Genomic DNA, 14,823 nt, shown 5'->3' with positions numbered 1-14,823 from the left:
TTAAGTAGAAACACATCCATTTGCACAACTGAACAGCTTCATTCCTTTTGTCAAAAAAAAAAAAGACAACTTACAAATTTTCACTTTCTCTGGATTTACAATTTACAGTAAAACATAACTTGCTTTTTTCTGCAGATCTACTGATGAAATTTCTTTTGAGTCATTCATTTTCTTTCGGTTTAGTCCTTTTATTCATCAGGGGTCACCACAGTGGAATGAACCGCCAAATTATCCAGCATACGTTTTACACAGCAAATGCCCTTCCAGCTGCAACCCAGCATTGGGAAACACCCATACATACCCACTCATTCACACTCATACATCCGGACAATTTAGTTTATTCAATTTACCTCTAGTGCATGTCTTTGGACTGTGGGGCAAACCAGAGCACCTAGAGAAAACCCATGCGAACACGGGGAGAACATGCAAACTCCACACAACGCCAACTGACCCTGCCGGGACTCGAATAAGTGACCTTCTTTTTGTGGGGCGACAATGCTAACTATTGAGTCATCGTGTTGCCCTAAATTTGTTTTTAAAAATTAAATAGCATTTAGGTATTTTGTTGTGGTTGCATTAAATAGCAGCAGCTCGTAATGTTTTTATTTGTATTTGTTCATTTTTTTACACTAAATATATAATGTTTTATCTTCAGATTTAAGACTTAAGAAACCAATTTTGGTGAAAACACCTTGATTTTTACCACCAATAAATGGAAAGTAATTGTCATTAATTGATTTTCTGAACAAAACTAAACAGCTGTATGTGACTATTCTTATTTGAAGTTTGGAATCACAGAATAAACCATAAATGTGCTCACATAAACACATAAGCACACACACACACACACACACACACACACACACACACACACACACACACACACACACACACACACACACACACACACACACACACACACACACAGTTGAAGTCAGAATTATTACCCCACCCCTCCTGAATTATTAGCTCCTCTGTTTATTTTTCCCCCCAATTTCTGTTTAACAGAGAGAAGATTTTTTCAACACATTTCTAAACATTATAGTTTGAATAGCTCATTTCTAATAACTGATTGATTTTATCTTACACATACAGCTTAAAGTGACATTTAAAGGCTTAACTAGGTTAATTAGGTTAACTAGGCAGGTTAGGAAAATTAATCAAGTTATTGTATAACGTTGGTTTGTTCTGTAAAGATTATCGAAAACATATATCTAGCTCAAAGGGGCTAATATTTTCACCTTAAAATGGTTTCTAAAAAAATAAAAGCTGCTTTTATTCTAGCCAAAATAAAACAAATAAGTCTTTCTCCAGAAGAAAAAATATGATCAGACATACTGTGAAAATGTCCTTGCTTTGTTAAACATCATTTGGAAAGTATTTAAAAAAAAAAAAATAAAAAATTCAAATGGTGGGCTAATCATTCTGACTTCAACTAGATATACTCTACATGGTCTGTTGAATTTCTTGGTTCTGATTGGCTGATAGGTGTGGAATAAAATTGTTTAAATCATAGTTAGTTCCACATACAGTGCTCAGCATATTCGAGTACACCCCTCACAAATCCATCTTTTAAATTCATATTTTTAAAAGGAAGCTATACAACATTATATTTGTGGATATACATTAGATTAGTCAGCTCTGAAGCCAAATCTGGAGCTTATCTTACAGAATAACCTACGATTACAGTCTAAAAAATTAGTAATACCCAGATTTATGTTAATATAAAAATATTAAATACAAATTTTTGTTGAAATTTTGTAGTTTGTAAATTTTTGTTGCAATATTTTACTTGAATTTAATTGTATTATCTTTCAATTTCTAAATATGTTTGGTGACTAAAATATAATTTTAATAAATATATCTGTTTAATAAATCTGTTTTGTTTAAATGCACCAAATACATTGCCTATATTCACTGAGAAATGAACAAAAATATATATTTTTAAAATGGGGTGTACTTAGTTATGTTGAGCACTTTATATATATATATAACAAAACAAAATACAATTTCTTTCTGATATATATATATATATAAGCATAAACGATTCACAATTCATGATGCACAGTTGGCACAACAAAGCATGAACAGGAATCAGAAAGTAAAAAGCTTCTCTTGCTGTAGCAAGATACAAATCATATCTAGACAGATTGTGTTCACTGTGAACTGACAGCAGCAGTTCATTCACACTTGAAAGCTAATTCATTATCAATTAGAAGTGAAAATGGAGATGGGTGGGAAGGATCCTCGAGAGCCTGGCACCTGTATATTCCTCACCTGCCCTGATGTGCCAAGGTGATGGCTAAAGCTCTTGCTGGTGATTTAGGAGGCGCAGTGTAAACAGGCGTTTCACTCCCCTGTCTTCCCAGGGACTCCAGACCCTAGAGGTTAATGAAGCGTGAAGTGTGAAAACTTCCTGAGATGGGATGAGTTAAATAGTGTTTCCAGATGTTAAGGCAACACTGTCCAAATCTATTTGTAAGTGTCGACCCTTTACGGGTCACAAATAACTCTAGTTATGAGAGAGATAAATAAGCTCCCCTCTGACCATTTATCCCAACTACCAAAACTAGCAGCTCCTTGATCCAGCTGTTTCCTTTCAAATATACTGCTGTATTAAAAATGGATTCTGTGAAGCTAATGTATCCCATCACAGCTCACTGGAAGGTGTAAATGCATTGATGTTCTCAGTAAAGAACTTGTTAACATCAAAATGACTTCACATAACGGTGAAGTGACAGTTTGAAGGGCTGTTGTAAAAATCCGCAACTGGTGCTGGATTTCAGAATAAAGACGTCTGTTGCTGGAGGCTTTAGCACATGCTGACGTTTTGAATTCAACATTAACTATGCCTTTCATTATTATTTTTTCCCCTTAGATCACTCGCAGCTTTTCTGTCTTGCAAATAACCACCACCACCACCATGCTAACTTAGCAGTGCAAGGTCAAACTTTGTTATGAGGATTTATTAGGTAACTTTTGTCATTGATTTGGGTCAAGCCCAACATAGCGGGACATGAAAGCGATTGCCAAAGGGTGTAGTTAACCCTGGGATAATTGGTAATTATTTTATACCTTAAACCGCATTAACCTTCCCTATTTCATACGGAGAGGACGCAGTTAGTCAGATTCATAAAAGAGCCGCTCAGCCTGACGTGGAAACACACAGCATCATAAAGAGACATCTCACAGGGAGAGAATCTCCTTCAAAACAATCATTCCTTTCAGGTGAACTCTGAAAGACAACGTGTCAAAGCTGTTTCTCTGAGCTACTCCAGAGAGGCTCTAAGAAGAGCTGTTTTTTCATGATGCAAACAAAAGGTACAAAAACAAGGACAATGGTGTCATTTAAAATCCAGTTTACAATTGAAGTTTTGAAGTTTGCACAGTTAAAAGAAGACTGAAGAGTGTAGTGTAACAGCCCAATCTCTAAACTATTACACAAATTAACCAAAAGTGGCTAACTTGTAATAAAATATGTGGTTTGTCTTAAGAAGTCCCGTCCCTAACCCCATCCTAAACATAACCGTCTCTGAGGGGGAACCAGAAAAGACTACAAATTATACAAATTATAGCTATTAAATACAACAGTGAGTTGGCATATGAACGCATTGGGCAGATGAGGTCAGTGTAGTGTTTGATGGCCAAAGATTTTCTGTCTATAATTTCATGCAGTTAGATGATGTTAAACATGTTTGCTATTTTAAGTTGGTAATTACTAAATATTAACATATTTTAAATGCACAGCAGTATAAGCATTTCTTTTTTAAGGAATAGTGCACCCCGAAAGGAAAATGAATCCATTGTTTCCGTCTCCATCTCCTTCATGTTATTTTTAAACCTTTATGATTTACTATCTTATACATAACATACACACACAATGATATTTTGACGAATGCTGGTTTATGGGACCCATTGATTTCCATGGTAGGAAAATAATCACCATGCAAGTCATTTTTTACCAACTACCAGCATTTTTTCAAAATATCTTCTTTTGTGTTAACAGAGGAAAGAAATTCCATTAGGTTTTGAACAAGTGAAGGGTGAGTAAATAATGACATTTATTTTTGGGTGAACTATCCCTAAAAATCTTGTGTGTTATACTTGTTTAGGGTATGTGAACATGCCAATGATTAGAAATTCTGATATTGTGATATGAATACAGTTTTAGAAGATGGTTTGAATAGCTTTATTTCATGGTTTTCTGGGGAGTCTATCATTATTCAGGTACAGAAATTGATTATTCACAATGCAAAAATGCTTTTCTTACTTTGTCTGGTCTTATTTCTAGTCCATATATTAAACAATTATTAGATTAAGTGAAAATATTGTTTTTTTTACCGTCAGAATAAATAACTGAAATAAGTTTTTCTGTAAAACAAGCAAAATGATCTGCTAGTGGGGTAAGTGAAATAAACATGTTTTTGCTTTGAAAATGTAGATATTTGGACCAGAAACAAGACAAAAATTTAACCCAGGCTCATTCTGTAAATTTACCACTATATACATTTCTGTAGAGCACCAAATATGTCCCAGGAGCTACGTTTTTGGCAGTTTTTTTTTTTTCGAGAATCAACCACAGGTTGATGTATAGGTTTTTTTTTTTACTAGTGCCATTCACACTTGCTGTTCTCACATTAATCCACCAGAGGTTGTTGTCAATTGACTGACTGACCTACCGGCCCACCCTTCTCATTCCCTAAACCCAACCAATAGTGTTTTTTAAAAGCACAGAATGACCCACCCATCCACTTCCTTAAAAAGCAATCCAGATAAAGAAAAGCCCTCATCTTTTACCACATTTTCAGAACAGCATTATACCGCCCCGTAGCATTCGTTTAAAAGACGAAATGCAGCCATACATACTTCTAGCTACATACTTTGCAATCTCCGGAAATGTATATATATATAGGGCTAGGTTTTCAAAATGGGCATATGTTGCAAAAATTCTAAGTAAGATTTTTTTTTTTGCATAAATCATATAAATTCCACAGAAATACACTGATTAAATAATTATTGTGTAACTCCTGGTCAATTATAATTATTAAATGATATATTGTGCAGCCCTAACAATAATGTACTAAACTATATATATTTTCTCAATTCATGTTAAAGTTTCACACATAAAACACAGTCTAAATAAACCCCATTAACATGGATCTACTAAACAAGGATGGGTAGATTGATACTGCTGTATAAACAGACCAAACGCAGAGAGTTATCTAAGACGAGATAGACAGACAGACAGACATAGACAAAATAAAACTTAAAACTAAAAATGTTTAAATGTTACTTTTTTCTGAACACCCAATCAGAAATTCCTTTTAAAATGCTGACATTTACAGTACTTTGAGAGAACTTGGGATTTAGGAAAATGCTGCTTTAAAGACGTTTTAAAGGTCAAAATGTGCACATTTTATGTTTTTATTTGAATCATAATTATGTCATAATTATTATCATAATGTTATCAATTTTGCAAAATATATTATTTTAAGCTTTTTTAATTATCTCTATATAATGATGAAATAATCACTGTTAAAGGCCAATATGTGATGTGTATATGGAAATCTTTTTTTTTGCTAAAAACTTTAATACAAAAAAAGTATTGAAAAAAACAACAAAAGTATTACTATCTAATTTCAAATTCTGGTATCCCTCATAAGCAGAAAAAAAAAACTAAAATGCTGTATTAAACTCAGGCCCGGCCCTAACCAATTTGGCACCCTAGGCAAGATTTCAGGTGGCGCCCCGTCACATCGCAGTAAATTCCACTGCTAGTGTAAAGTCATAAGAAACTAACCAGCTTTTTGATCGACTACTACAAGCTGGGAAAATGTCAGATATATATGCCAATGCAATTAAGATTATTGCTGAGTAGATCTATTGTTTACACATTTGCTTGAGGAAGGAATGATGGGGTAGTTACATTAATATTACTATTTTCCAAAACATCTATGCCCTTCCATAACATTAGCTGACGTTAAAACTAACAGATAGCACTATAGCTATTTAATGATTAGCAATGTTATGTCATATCTATCAACGTTGGGATGTTAAAATATGGGACAACAAATAGCTTCAAATGATAGAATACATAGCAAACAATAGAAAATATTGACAATAAAATATAAGGTTTAACCTATTAAAATCCATGGCCTATACAGAAATTAAATAAAGCTATAAAATCTATTTAGCTTTTAATTGTATTTGCATATTGATTAAAGTTACTATAGTTACTTAGTGAAAAGCAGCAAATGAATCTTTCATTGTGTTTTGTTTGATAACAGAGGTGTTAATGTAAAATGCACAGATCTATAATGAATGAATGAATTAAGCATTCGACTACTTTAGTAACTGTTGTGCTCATTTAAGAGAAAATTAGTTGTGTTTAAAATAAAACAAGCAGGATAGAGCAAAAAAAAAAAAAACAAAAAAAAAAAGAAGCACTTTTCCGACGGTCCCTTAAGGAGAGCTCCATTCCGTGCGAGCTCAGCTCTCCCGGCTAAACGCATATCCCAGGCTAAACGGAGCAGTGCTCGTAATATCGAGTGAAAAAAAAAGAAAAAGACAGCTGTGAAACATAACCAGCTTTGTCTTTTTGTAGGAAACACACTTTAGATCTTTTTAGGGTAAGAGGTTTTTGAGTTATTGGCATCTATCACTGAATGTGTGTCAGGAATATTGAAAACAAAACCAACTTAACCCCGCTCATTTCTGGTGCCCCCTGGATGTACAGCGCCCTTAGCATTTGCCTATACTGCCTATGCCACGGGCCGGCCCTGATTACACTACATGGTTTCCGCAACATTCATTCTTCCATGGCGGGGCACCACACCATAATTCATCCCACCACGACTACATTACAGCTTCTCATTCAAAACATTCAGTCATTGTTGTAGTTGCTTTTTTATTATTATAAAATTTGGGTTATAATCACACCAAAACATATTAAAAGGTAAGTGAATTATAACAGTGTGAAGTGTTCTGTAATCGTAGTAGTGCTGCGCGTTATTTGTTAAACCCTTTAAGGTGACATGCTGACTGACTGACTGACATGTGCGTGATGTGTCAGGCCAGCGAACACAACGTAGCTTTCAGTTAACATGAACAGTTTCTATAATTATATTTTATTTATAGATAAAGTTCTGTGGCTCTGCATACAATGACTTTATCTTTACGTTGATGCATTAATGCCGCTCTGTAGGTCTATTGGAGACATTCATAAATATTACTAATCCAATAGCAATATCTAATATTCCAAATCTAATAGCTAATCTAATAAATGTTGGACACATACTTGTTACATAAACAAACTATATCACACTTCAGCAGCATTTATTTGAAAGCGCACAAGAAGATCTGCGCTTTAGCAGCTTGTATTTGAGGGCGTGCCAGAATTTTTATGCACAAACAAAGGAAATCGCACTCATGACATTTCTCAATTTGTTATTGAAGTAACACCATAGGCAGTTGGTAGATTTGTGTAAAAGGCCTGCCCCTACCGCCACAGCTGAAAAAAAATCCTAGAGAAAACACTGCTGTACATATCAATGTAGGCAAGTAGTTGTCAATGTAACCAATAGACCTTGGTAGGGTTGCACCAGTTGATCGTAAGTTCTTTCTTAATCTGGAACGTAAAGTTCACACTAGGGGTTTAGTAACATTTGTTCTCGCTCCGGTTGCACAACATGCTCTTAAGGCAAACCGTAGGTTGTAAGCTCTTCGTAAAGGCATGCATAGTCGCACTGAATGACATAATATCCAACAAAAAACATTTAATTGGTTGAACTGCTTTAAAATTCTGCAACTAATGCGTCTATATATAACTGTCTTATGAAAATGAAATTATAAATCAAATTTTTAATGTACATTACATTATAGTCAGTCACTCATAACAGACAATCGGCCCAACACCCATGTTTGTGTGTACACATGGGTGTTGGCCCGATTGGAAAACATTACTTCAACAACGTTTAAAATGAAGACCTGTTTAAAATGATTGAAGACCTACAACACAATATTTCTGTGAATTTAAGACTTTTTTAGGCATAACGTTTTGTTTTTTTTAAAATGTAGGACATTTTGAGACTTTTTTTTTGAGACACCCTGATTATACTAAACTGTAAGTAATAGATGCATGTTGCATAATATATCTTTTTCACAAAATGGCATGCTGAGGTTACACAGGGATTATCTCAATATCTTTTTCTGAAAAGTGCATTTTTAAACACATTTCAAAGCTTTGTTTAGCAGGATATCCTTTAGAATGGCTGTTGGATGAAAAATGGACTAAAGTCTCAAACCCTAATCTAAACATTACTATGGAGTTTGTGAATCCATGTCTACTTTAATATCCCTCAGTTGCAATTACATCAAAAGCTTTAAATATCATCTAAAAAGCCAGCGATTTCCCAGCTATATCATTAAAGCAAAATTGCGAAAGCTTTTAACACAGCTTGGCCAGTAACTCAGACTTTACATGCGCATTACCCAAGGTTTAATCCTTAGGTCTCCCTGCTTATACAGACATTCACTATCCCATTAGGGCTCAGAAAGGCTCAAGGACAGGACCCCCAAAAACTTGATCACCCTTAAACTCCACTTTTTCATTTAACAGTGAAGAAATAGCCTCTGACTGGGTTTGAAATGTCACTTTTCAACGTGTCTGCTACTACAGTCCTGATGCTGGCTCAATCAATCACATTAGAGCAGTGGAAGTGGGGAGATGTGACAGCGCAGAAACACTTCAATACAGACGGTCTCGTCTGTCCGAGAGATCACCTCGCCATAAAACAAAACAGGCAAAGAAAAAACACACTCGAACGTTGTCTTCCAACCCTATAAGTGAGTGTGATTAGTTATAAAGGATCGTATTGCTCAATGGCTGGAAGAAAATTAGAGACGATAGTGGAACTGAATCAATACTGTTTACCTCTCTAAAGTGTGACCATATCTATCAGTAGCTCCAGGTTGCCTCTGGATTGCTTTTATCCAACACTGTATTGGCGACCAGGGGAGAACCTGAGGAAGGGAAGTTTTAGGACATAACACTAATTTCGGTGCTATTGATAAGCTGCTCAGCCATTCAAAATAAACGATTAAGGCAGGCAAGAATTAATTAAAGCACCAGCAATACCTTTCAAGACGGATGCACAGCTAGCAACGGGGCATTCATTTCCCGCCAACAAATCATGATTCCTCTAGTCTTGCTAGCAAATACAAATTCAATTAGAGGATACATATATAAAGCAAATGTCAGGAAGGTTTTTAATTCTTTTCTGGAATAACACATGCATTTGCTTTACTGTAACGCGAGTTTCACCACATGAATTGGAAAAGTCATATTGGACAATAGTGTGAGGACAGATTCATTGTTGATATACCGACTCAGTAATTAACTTGGCCAAACAATTGTGCTTCCGAAGTAGCTTATCAAAACCTAGTTCATTTATTTGGAATAAAATACATGAGCATGAGTGAGGAGTGCGCACGGATAAACACATGGAAGGAATTTCCAAATATTTAGGCTATTAGGGAGGATTTTTTTTCTCTCTCTCTCTCTCTCATTCTGTCATTCACCAGACTAATTCCCTGCATTTGCCAAATTGGAGCTGCTCTTGTGTACGGCATGTGTTAATATCTGTTGCCAGTGATCAAGAACAAAGAGAATTTTCTTAAAGCAGAGTAATCACCTTTATTTGTAAATGAGAAAATATGAGGGCCAGAAATTGTCTATGGGAAAATATTATAAAAACTGTTGTTTCAGATAATTCATTACTAACAGTTTGACTTTTTATTCTTATTATTTTTTAGAAATATTGTTTATTTATTATCTATTAAATAAGTTTAGCATCCTTAAAATCTTTTAATTTGCATAGAGTCTTAAAAAATTAAGCTTTATAAAGATTATTTATGCAAGATTATATTCATAGTGACACCAATGGAAGAGCCATTTTGGTTCCCCAAAGAATCCTACAGTAAAGAGTTTTTAAAAGGATCATTTTAAAGAACATTTTAATAGAAACTTTGCTCACTGAATTTGAATGTCCAATTCACAAACCATTAACAAACCCTTAACTAAGACTGTTATCCTAATAAAGTACTAATTAAGTGTTTATGAATAATAAGGGGAACTTTTAAAAAATTCCAGTAGAATCTACAGTAACTTACTGGCACCAGTCAGATAGTAATAGCTGTTCGATAGTTACATTTATTTACGTATATGTACATACAGTGTTGAATATCTTTATTGTAAAATATACATTAATTTTCATTATCTTACATGCAACATTAAAATACAGTAACATACTGCATAACTGTCCAACAGTAAAATTCAGTTCATATTACAGTTTAGTTCACTAGTAAATCAATTACAACAAAATATTGTATTTACATTTAGAGCCCCGTTTATATTGCTGTATGTGTATATACAGTATTGTATATATTAACTGTAAAATATACAGTCATTTTCATAATGCAACATTAAAATACAGTAACATACTGCATAAATGTCTTAGTAAAATACAGTGTATTTTACAGTTACAGTTCAGTTAGTAACTTACTGTAAATCAATTACAGCAAAAATACTGTATTTACATTTACAGCACCATTTATCTTGCTGTATATGTATATTCAGCTTCACTGTAACATTTACAGTACTGTAATTTTCATAATGCAACACTGAAAGACAGTAACATACTGCATTGCTGTGCTACAGTAAAATTCATTTCATATTACAATTCATTTCGCCAGTAACTTACTGTAAATCAATTACTGCAAAAATACTGTATTTTTTTTCACAGCACTATTTATCTTACTGCATATGTATTTGCAGTATTGTATATCTTTACTGTAAAACATACAGTAATTTTCACAGTGTAACTTTTAAATACAGTAACACTGCATGAATGTTGTACAGCAAAATACAGTTCATATTACTGTTTAGTTTGCCAGTAACTTACTATTAATCAATTACAGCAACAATACTGTGTTCACATTTACAACACCATTTGTCTTGCTGCATATGCATATACAGTATTGTATATCTTTACTGTAAAATATACAGTAATTTTCATAATGCAGCATTAAAATACAGTAACATACTACATAACTGTCCTACAGTAAAATTCAGTTCATATTACAGTTCAGTTCACCAGTAACTTATTGTAAATCAATTAAGCAAAAATACTGCATTTACATTTACAGCACCATTTATTTTGCTGTACGTGTATTTACAGTATCTTATATTTTTACTGTAACTGCATGATGCAACTTTAAAACACAGTAACATACTACATAACTCCTATAGTAAAGTACAGTTCATATTACAGTTAAATACTGTGTAATTTACAGAAATCGTTAACAGTGTAGTAGTCAGGTTTAGATGTTTAGTGAGATCAGGGATGTAAAATAAGATAATATTTTTCTAAGTGCTAATAAACAGTTCATATCTTTACAATAGATAGGTAATAAGCTAGTGGTAAATGGTGTAAATTGTTACTTAAACTAAAGTGATACCACAAATACATCCACTACAACATTTTGATGTTAAAGGAACTATCAACACCAATAAAGAACCGTCATTTGTAAGAGAAAAACATCTAAACAAACTGATGACTTCTTCCTCCTTTTGCACAATACAAGATTAACATTTAATTTATCCCATTACAGCACAATTGCTTTGAGATAATGATCCAGTTGTCCTGCTGGGCTCATTTGAAGACTTGAATTGCAAAGGTGAATTACTTGCATCCCCAGTTTAAAAGAAAATAAAAAGGGTAGTGACGGAAAACTACTGAAGGGGAGACATTAGAAAACAACACAATTAAATTATGACACCTGACACTTAGACCCTACCTCTGTGTAAAATCCTAATAGACTGGCTGTGGAGAGTGAGATGCTGTCAGACGATTAATGTGTGATCACACGCATTAGCACCGCTCATATTCAAAAATCCTCCCATGGAGCTTTTTTGTGCTTCAAATGAGGACATTAACACAGACTACCTCAAATATATTTCACAAGTTTTAAATAACTATGGCACCAATGGCAAGTGCCACAAATGGTGTGAGCGATGATACACAGATGTTTACGACACCTAATGCCTGGAGATGATCTATAAAGTATGTCTAGTCGCATGTGCAAACCTACAGTAGATGCTTTCTGTTGTGCAAAATAAACAGGGAAAACTGAACTAGTGGCATTTGATGGTTAACCAAGTCTAAATGAAATGCCGTTAACAACTATTTCATGTTTGATAATGCCATGTACACTCCACTCAAATCTATTTTTTAAATATCATAACAGTAAGCTATACAATATTATAGTTTTGATTGGTCAGTACTGAAGCCAAATCTGGAGCTTATCTATCTTCGCAGATTGTTTTTTGCTTGAATTTAATTGCATTATCTTTCAATTTCTAAAAATGTTTGGTGACTTAATTATTATTATAATAAATATATATTTGTTAAATAAATCTGTTTTGTTTAAATGCACCAAAATACATTGCCTATATTCACTGAGAAATGAACAAAAATATACATTTTCAAAATTGGCTGTACTCAATTCTACTGAGCACTGTACATGGTTAATAAGAACAATAAAGGGTCTTTATCACATCTACAGTGAAATAAAGAACTTTTAACATCAAACATGTCAATAATCAAAAAGTACTAGTGATTAAATCTTCTCCAGATTTTTAAAAATAGTTTTCTTACAAGTAAAGTTTCACAAACTAATTTCGAGAGGAGCACGTGATATGATTGTGCACTGCTGGCCACTCATCCGTAATCAGTAATAATCCAATCAGAATGATCCTAGCTTAATATAAATGGATCACTTTATTGCTCTATCTTTTTTTTTGGAAGAATCCCCTCTTCCACCCCATCTCCTCCTTTTTCTCCCCTTTTAAAGGGGGGAGCGATCGAGACCTACCTGATCTCGGATGCCCTGATATGCTTATAGACCGGGCGGGAGCCCTGGGCTCAAATATTTCCGAGCTCAGGGTTCTCTCCTGGGACAGCATGCCAAACCTGCTATTAAATGCCAAGCATATCTAAGTGGGAACTCTTGAAATAAAGGTCTTCATAGCATTTTTCCCATTTGCCCCAAGATAAAGTGGTTGTTTAAAAAACACTATTCCCCCTTGATTTTGAGAAAGGTTGTTTCTTTCAACAAAAAAATGCTAAACTAAAAAGATTCAACGAAACCTTTTTTCAACAACAACAACAACAACAACAACAACAACAACAACAACAACAACAACAACAAAAACAAAAACAACAACAACAAACTAAATATAAACAGTAAAAGATTATTAAAATTAGGGAAATAAAAAAATAAAATAAAAAATAAAATAAAAATTCACTTAAAAATAAACAATCACTGTTGCCTCGCAGCAAGAAGGTCACTGGTTCAAGGCCCAGCTGGGTCATTTGGCATTTCTATGTGGAGTTTGCATGATCTCTCCTTGCTAGCATGGGTTTCCTCCAGGTGCTCCGGTTTCCCCCACAGTCCAAAGACATGCGCTATAGGTGAATTGTGTAAACTAAATTGGCCATAGTGTACGATTATGACTGTTTCCCAGTACTGGGTTACACAGGGCATCTGCTGTGTAAAATATGATGGATAAGTTGGCGGTTCCTTCTGTTGTGGTGACCCCTGATGAATAAAGGGACTGAGCCGAAGGGAAATTGATGAATATTGTCATTGATGTACTATGGGCCCTATTGTAATGATCTAGGCACAAAGTCTAATGCATAATGCAAAAGCATTAGGGGCATGTCCGAATTTACTTTTGCTATTACAAAGACAGAAAAATATGAGTTGCACCCTGTTACATGGTCTAACAGGGTTGTGCTTATTCTCTTAATGAGTTAAACCAACCAGAGTCTCATCTCCCATTGCCTTTAAGAGTGCATCGTGCCATGGTGCATTTGCTATTTACATGGGGGACATTGTAAGTGGGAAAACGGAATGCTTCACTAGCGAGAAAACAGTTTTTCAGACCATCTGCAGTAAGGCAAGGCAAGGCAAGGCAAGTTTATTTATATAGCACATTTCATACACAATGGCAATTCAAAGTGCTTTACATAAACAATAATAAAAGAAACAAGTAAAATAAAAATAAAAACAAATAATAAAAATGCGTAAAAACAAAACAAAACATAAAAACAGGTAAAATGTGATATAAAAGAATGAAGAAGAAGAGAAAAACATGATAGTGCAATCTGTCGGACGCAGCACAGTGCTCATTCAGTAAAGGCACAGCTAAACAGATGTGTTTTCAGTCTTGATTTGAATGTGCCTAATGTTGGAGCACATCTGATCATTTCTGGAAGCTGATTCCAGCAGCGAGGGGCATAGTGGCTAAAAGCTGATTCACCCTGCTTTGACTGAACTCTTGGAACTTCTAGTTTATATGATCCTAATGATCTGAGTGATCTGTTAGGTTTGTATTCAGTGAGCATATCTGTGATGTATTTAGGTCCTAGGCCATTTAGTGATTTATAGACCAGTAATAATACTTTAAAATCTATTCTGAATGTAACCGGCAGCCAGTGTAAAGACCTGAGGACAGGTGTGATGTGCTCTGATTTTCTGGTTCTGGTTAGAATTCTGGCTGCAGCGTTCTGGATGAGCTGCAACTGTCTGACTGTCTTTTTAGGAAGACCAGTGAGGAGTCCATTACAGTAATCCACCCTGCTGCTGATAAAAGCATGAACAAGTTTCTCTAAATCTTCACTAGAAACAAAGCATCTGATTCTTGCTATGTTTTTGAGATGATAGTATGCTGATTTACTAACTGCTTTGACATGACTGTTG

The sequence above is a fragment of the Danio rerio genome, chromosome 3 (genome assembly GCF_049306965.1).
Source record: "Danio rerio strain Tuebingen ecotype United States chromosome 3, GRCz12tu, whole genome shotgun sequence".
NCBI lineage: Eukaryota > Metazoa > Chordata > Actinopteri > Cypriniformes > Danionidae > Danio > Danio rerio.
The sequence above is the reverse complement of the archived record's forward strand: the minus strand, read 5'-3'. Positions refer to the sequence as shown.